Here is a 7553-nt window from a genome sequence, read left to right as displayed (position 1 = left end):
TAAAAAGAAATAAAATTAAAATTAAATTAAAATAATTGGAAAGTAATTGAAGATAACCGAAAATGCAAAAAAATGGTGAGCGGAGCAGTCAGTAATTTAGAAAATAACTCAAAGAATGCGAAAAAAGAGAAACACTCATATAGAAATCAATGGATAGATAAGAAGTTAAAAAACCCTAGGAAGGAAATTATACTAAGTACAGGTGCAGTGTTGAATCTTTCACCTGAATTTTGCAACCCTAGCAGGGAGAGGAATAAGCCAAGGAGAATCGGTCAATCTACATCCCCTCTCAAAACCAATCCCCCTACAAATACCAAGTATACAATAGAAACTTCAAATCCATTTGTGTTCCTTAATGGAAAAAAAGATTAGGAACATCTGAATGCAAAATAGGTGATTCAAAATAATTTAGGGGCTGCTTTAGCTAAAACCTCAACTATCCTAGCAAACAATTCAGAGAGAAGAGGAGGTAAAAGTGTATCAAATTCTGTTGGGAATGTCAAAAAGTGTGTTATGGAGGTCCATAACTAGGTAACCCTACTCCATTCCCGTCAGGAGGTAAATAGCAATCATCGAGTAAAATTCCAATCTGATAGTTATGAATCCCTTAGGCTTTCCAATTCTTCAAGATCCCATAGTAGTCGCCCAATCAATTTTTCTACGGCAAGCTTGGATAATTAGATTAGGTTTTATAATCTCACTAAATACTCAAAAAATAATAATAATGAGTTGTTCTCTCGGTAGATAGGTTTTCTTTCTAATAGTATTTGGATCATCCACACATTTATAAGTATCAACCTAAGAGGAATGATTTCGCAAGTCCTAAATCTTCTTATGCTTCACCCTATTCATATGTTCTACCACACCGTAGAAACCTTGTTGTCAATCCCCCTGATTCCACTACCCACCAACCCAGATCTATTTTTGAATCCTACCCCCCAACTTAGATGATAAAATTCTCATCATTAGCAACCATGACAATGAAGACCACTAGCAAGAGTGACAAAAGGTTGGCATATTTTCATTCTAGAATAGTCTAAAGTGTGAATTGCTCAATCTCATAATTTGGTTATAGGAATTCTGCAAGAACTAGGTAAGTATCTCTCACCTTTCTAATAGATTAGTATACATTCACTGCAGTAATGGATCTATCAAAAAAGACTTCCTTTATGTTTCTAATTACTTTTTTAAAGGTTATGCTGTGAAATTTTTTGAATGGATTCTAGATTGTAAGGAAGGGATGTTAGATTTCTTAATCCCAACTTGGTTTACCCTTGAATCCCTCCCTCCAGAACTTTTACATGTGGAAATTATTTAGAAAATAGGGATCTCTATTGGTGATTTGATTGGCATGGATACTTCCTTCTGTTACTAGAATAATATTAAACTTCTAATTAAGTACAAGGATAATAAACTAGAAATTGAACCGATTAAAGTAATAACTAATAGAGCTATATATAGATTAAACTTTCATAGATAAGAAGGTAAAATCTCAGAAACAATTAGACTATACAATGATAGGAAAATAGTGTTCAAAACATTGCAATTAACTATGGATCTGAAGAGCACTTTCCCTATGTTGAACATAAGGAATCAAAGAGTACTAGAGGGATTCTTCATATAAAAATGATCTACAATAGGTTAACTACGATACAACATGGAAACCAGAGATGGCTCATTAGAGGGAGACAGTTAGTATAGATGAGACATCAAGGGAAAATCCATTGTTAGAGATTAAAAATAGCCTTTCTCTAGTCCCCAAGGAATTATAGAAGAAATCTCTAGAGACTATACAAGAAGATATAAATGAAAGTCAAAGCATAGAAGAGGGAAAATATGCATTATGAGAAATTAAAAAAGAAAATATTGATGGATCAGATACGAAGGAATGTAAAGTGATTAGTCCTTTTTCAAAACTACAAAATTTTGATGAAATTCAAAGCTCCAAAGACCTTAGTATGGACAAAAGAAATAGTAATCAAGATTTGACCATTACAAGGAAACAAGGATTACCCACTATCAACAAAAAATTCAAGAAAGAATAAAAAAGAAGTAAAAAGGAATAAGAAAATAAGTATGACAATTGAAGAGGGAAAGTCATCAAAGAAAATGGAGAAACAACAAAATAAGAAACCACTAGATAATGTAGTCAGTAGCCTAGAAGAAAAATAAAATAACCTCTTATTTATGGGTGAAGATTCAAAAAATGGGGAAGTCAAGGATACAGAAGAGGAATTGGGATCTCTACAATACCAGACAGAAGATCATGTGAAAGAAACCAGAACCACCAACAAAGAGACAATCAATATGTTTACCAAATTTTGGTAGATGCCACCATCTAATTCAGAATCCTTTGATCCTTTTAGCAGTAATCATAAGGATAAGAAAAGTGAATAGAGAAAAACAAAAGGATCGCTAACACAAGATTTTCAATAATTTCTACATAGGGATATGGTATAGGATGAAGACTTGGAAAGGCTAAATCTAAAAAAGACTAAAGTAGACAACTTGGAATCATTGATTGAGGAATTAATCCAAGTATTTAGCTTTGAGAATATTGATAGGAGCAGTGAAGCATAGAAAGAGAATTTGATACAAAGAGTCTTAAAATTAGGAGACAACTGTTGATCTCAGATTGGTTTTGATGAGTGTCAACACACTTAAGCTATTTACTTACTTCATGAAGAACTAGCAATCCATGCTAAGCACAACATGTAAATATTAAACCATGCTAAGTTGCAATGAGTGTCGAGTCACTCACATGTCAAGTCACTCATGTGTGAAGTCACTCAAGTGCTAAGCAGATAGACCATGCCGAGTGATTTAAGAGCTAAGTAAATAGTGAATGCCGAGTAATTCAGATATCGAGTCATAGTATACAAAACACTACATGTCTAGCAAAAAAGACTTTATATGCTGAGTAACACAGTTTTGACATTTTTTTGTAACAGCACAAACAACTATGTAAACCATTTTTGAGCTGACTTAAAGATAGATTTCTATATTTTGGAGATAAGGATGAATCTCTATTTGGATTCCCTATGCAATTACATTCAACTAATCAAAAAATAAGAAGGATCAAGTGGCGAAATAGATGAATCTCAGTTGTAGATTCATACCTAACCCTAAGTCACCTAAGTCTTCTTAAGGAGGATGAAACCCTAAACTCTACAGGATAGAGCAGAGTGAATATTGAAGGCATTGAAGGAGTGAACAAGATAGTTTGCATGTAGAGCGTTCAAGGTGACTTAGAAGAAAGAGAAAATTATAGAATTAGTTAGAGAAGAAAAAAGGATAAAGAAAAGGATATAGCATTGAGATATCTGATTGAGAAGGATCAATTAGACATTTTTTAGAGGTCATCTATTATTAGGCAAGCAAGTGCTAATCACAGGATCTATGCTAACACATTTTAAAAGGTAATTTTAGTTAAATCTCTTAAGAAAAATAGTCCTAACATGTTGTATGAAATCCTTTAATAGGGTTCTTACTTAGTTGTAAGTTGAAGTCCTTTAACAAGGAACACTTCAAACATGGTGTTGAAATCTTCGAACAAGGTAAGACCTAATAGTCTTTATAAGCCTTTAACAAGGTAGACCTTTCACAAGGTAGATCATGTTTCATGGTCAAAATAATGTAACCTTCATTAGATACACTTTATTACTGTAGTAGTGAAGATTTGTGGGTGTCATCCGCACCCCAATTTTACCTTCTCACTTGAAGGGTTTCTGGGTAATCATATCTAGTGTTATGTGTTAAATACATGGTTATATGTTTTAGATGCATATGCTTTACATGATATTTTAGCTTACCTATTAATGCATGTGATGAATGAATGGTAAAATTTTTATGGTTCCAAGATTAAACTGCTAATTCACCCACTCCCCGCCCCCAATAAGTTTACTCTTTCCACTAGTAATTCCAACAATTGGTATCAGAGCCTTGTTCTCTAAAAGAGAAGCTTTGCAGCTTTAATGAAAGATCTTGAAATGGAAGTCTACAAGTTGGGAAAGACTATTGAAAATTAGGAGATTAAAATACATCTCATACTACATCAACTAAATGAGGCAAGAGAGGAACTAAAGAAATCCTTGAAGAGAAGGAAAGAGATTGCTATTGTAGAAAATAACACAATATAGAAAGAAATTGACACTACCAAGCTATTTGTAGATGGTGACTCTAATGAATTTGATGCAACAATTGCAGACTTAACGAAAAAGAATAAATTCCAAGCTAAGGAAATTAGAAATCTCAAGCTTGAGTGAGAATCACAAGCTATACTACTATGTGAGGTGATTGAACAAAAGAAGAAAGCTATGGTAGATAAGGCCATGATTGAAGAAGACAAAAGAATTTTGGCCAATAGACTGGAAGAAAAGTCAATAGAGCTAACCAAGATTTCCAACATGAAAATGCATACTCTAAGTTAAAGGATGAATGCCAACTATGAATTGAATGTCAAGAACATTGAGATAACTACATTGAAGTTACATAATGAACAATTGTAGAGTGACCTAAAGAGAGAAAAGGAATTTTCTGAAAGTCTTAACAAGCCAAATGAAACAATCAAATACTTTGAGAAATTATTGAGATCCCCTAGATCCAACAATGATACATCAGGGTTGGGCTACACAAGCACTGAAGAAGGAGAATCATCCAAGGTTGCAGAAGAAAGGAACATCAAAAGTAAGAACTCTAAACCTACTTGTCATAATTGTGGTAAGAAAGGACGTACTACTAATATGTGTAGGAGTAAGATTAAAAATCAAAATGTCAAGCCTAAGGACATGACTCATTGTCATAAGTGCAACAAACAAGGTCATCAGGCACATGAATGCAAAACCAGGACCATGCATACAGAAATAATTGAAGGATATTGCTACAATTGTTAGAAGTATGGACATAGAGATTTTGAATGCAGATCCAAGTCCATGTGGTCATCTAACAAGCCAACAAAGGTAAGAAACAATGAAAATTCTTATAATTGGGATTATAACACAAGATATAGCTATCATTAATGTCAAGGATATGGAAATATCCCTGAGAATTGTATTAGAACATGCTTCAATGGAAATTACAAAAGATGGTTGAGTCAAACTACATGCTTTAGCTATTTGAAGACTAGTTACATCAGTAGATATTGTCCAACTAGGTCAAAGGCACCAAATTGTGAATTTAATAAAGGTAAAGGAAATGCAGATGTTGAATACATCAGAGATGAGATGAACGAGATATGGAAAAAGAAATATGTTTGTAGTACATCAAATGGAGAAGGGATTGCTTCACCGAATGGGTAAATTGATCACACCTCATCAAACTAGGCAAGTAAGAGGTATGTGGGACTGACATTTAAAGGTTATATCATGAATCAATTCCAAAAGGATATAGTACTGAAAGGAATACATTGGCATAAGTAATTATGCAAGATGTTATTAGAAATTCAAGACAAATTAAAAAATTTGTCATGTTGTTGCCAAGTATGAAAATTTTCTTGTATGTGTTGAGTGGAATGTTAGTTGATACTAAGCTATCATACTAGTTAGTGGTTTCCAAGCTCATAGTAGCTATCAAGTGATGGAAATATCAATAGATGTTGAATAAACTCAAAAATTAGTTATTACCGAGCTTACAATTATGTAAGTACTTAGCATTGAATGCAAGGTTTTCAAAGGGTATATGATCAATTTGAGCTCATTTTTCATTATTTCAAAATCAAGAAAGAGCGAGAAGAGCTAGAAGCATCCTAGAAATTCATCAAAAGTGATCACAAAGGATTTGTATAGTGATTCATTGCCAGTTCATCAAAATTTCAAAGGTATTTATCAAGAGTCGAGCTACACAGTTTAAATTTTCATAAACCCTAGCTTATCACAATGGCATCAATTTCAAAAAATATTGAAGGGAAGGAAATTTTAAATGTTTAACTAGTCAATAATGAAGTTAAGAAGCCTATATTTAAGGCCATTCCTAACATTTCTTACAAATAAGACTCATCTGGCGCATTGTCTATGATCCCACCAAATGTGGTAATGGTGCAAGATGTAAGGAAATGCTACAATTGCAAGATAGGAAGCATAGGAGACATGGAAATAAGAGTTACATACAACATATTGTGTGAGAATGGTGTTTTGAAAGAGGAATACAAAATTGTAGAGAAAAAGGGTTTAACACGAGCCCTAGATTTTCCCAATGTATTCACAACTAAGTGGATATGTATTGTGCTAATCCAAATTCATGATGGTTCCTTATGGTTGGAAGGAGGACCAATCAAGACTACCAAGAGAATAATTCATAGGGTTACTAGCTACCTAACCCTAGATCGGCCATAAAAACTCATAAGTGATTCAAAGGAAGTAATTGAGAAGAATACTAGGGAAGTTCGGAATAAAAGAGGTGTGTCTATAGATACCATCACTAATCCATTGCTAAACTTTTTTGTAAGAGCAATCTCACATAATTTATATCAATCTAGTAGATTGAACAGTGTACCCTACATAGTTGTGGATGTTGGTTATAAAATTGTCAAGAGAGATCATTCATGTGATCTGGAAGAACTCCAATTACAACAAATTATGAAGAACCTTGGAGCAATAAGGAAAACCAAGAGTGCACAATGCAAGTTTGGTTCTACACTAGTTTGCATATTCTTTTATGTACAAAACACATTTCCTTTATTTGGAACAATAGGATGGATAACTAACAAGTCAGTTGTAGTACAAATTGGGGAGTACATTGAGCAACTAGGAGAAAACTTTGAATCCATAATGACAAGTTACTTTGAAGATTTTAGAAAGTTAATGAAGGAAATGATGAGGATACAAATTTCCTTACTAGAGAAACATTATAATGATGTATGCTTTCTTGTTGATGTTGACTACACATATGTACAAGCTATCATACCAAGGGTAAGATGGTTGAGACCCTTAGAATATGAGATAAATGTAGATGAAGCCTCAATAGCCATCACAACTCCACTTGAAAAAGAAGTATATAAGCTACAAAATTCTTTGGAAATTATGAGATGGTGAAATCAACTATTGCCATGGAATTGAAAATTGCATTAGCCATTAAGAAGAAGGGTAAGTTGGTGAATAAATTTAAAGCCAAATTTGAAGAGGGTGCCAAGGAAGAAGAAGAAGAAGAAGAAGAAGAAGAAGCTCAAACTCAAGAACCTCTATCTTTAACTCAAGGTATGGGAGAAGACAAACAAGAGGAGGAAACTAGAGGTGTCAAGGGAAAGGAAGCTGAGGAAGCACCTACTCCTATCAAGTCAAAGAAGAGGAAGGCTAAGGCATAGCTAGTAGCTAAGGCAAAGAAAATTGTCAAATCTAGCCAACCCAAGCCCATTGCACCTACTACTAGAGCCACTACACATGAAACTACCCAAAAGGCCAAAGAAAAGAGCAAGCAAACAGAGCAAGGAGGACAAGAAAAGAAAAGATAGAGAAGGAAGTATGTGGCTCCACTAGATTCTAATGAAGAGAATACAAAGTTAGATGATATTATTCAATTCAAGGTGGTAAGTCACAATCCTCTCTCGGGTCTTAAGAACT

The sequence above is a fragment of the Cupressus sempervirens genome, chromosome 1 (assembly GCF_028749045.1).
Source record: "Cupressus sempervirens isolate cs-2001-9-10 chromosome 1, ASM2874904v1, whole genome shotgun sequence".
Classification (NCBI taxonomy): Eukaryota; Viridiplantae; Streptophyta; class Pinopsida; order Cupressales; family Cupressaceae; genus Cupressus; species Cupressus sempervirens.
The sequence above is the reverse complement of the archived record's forward strand: the minus strand, read 5'-3'. Positions refer to the sequence as shown.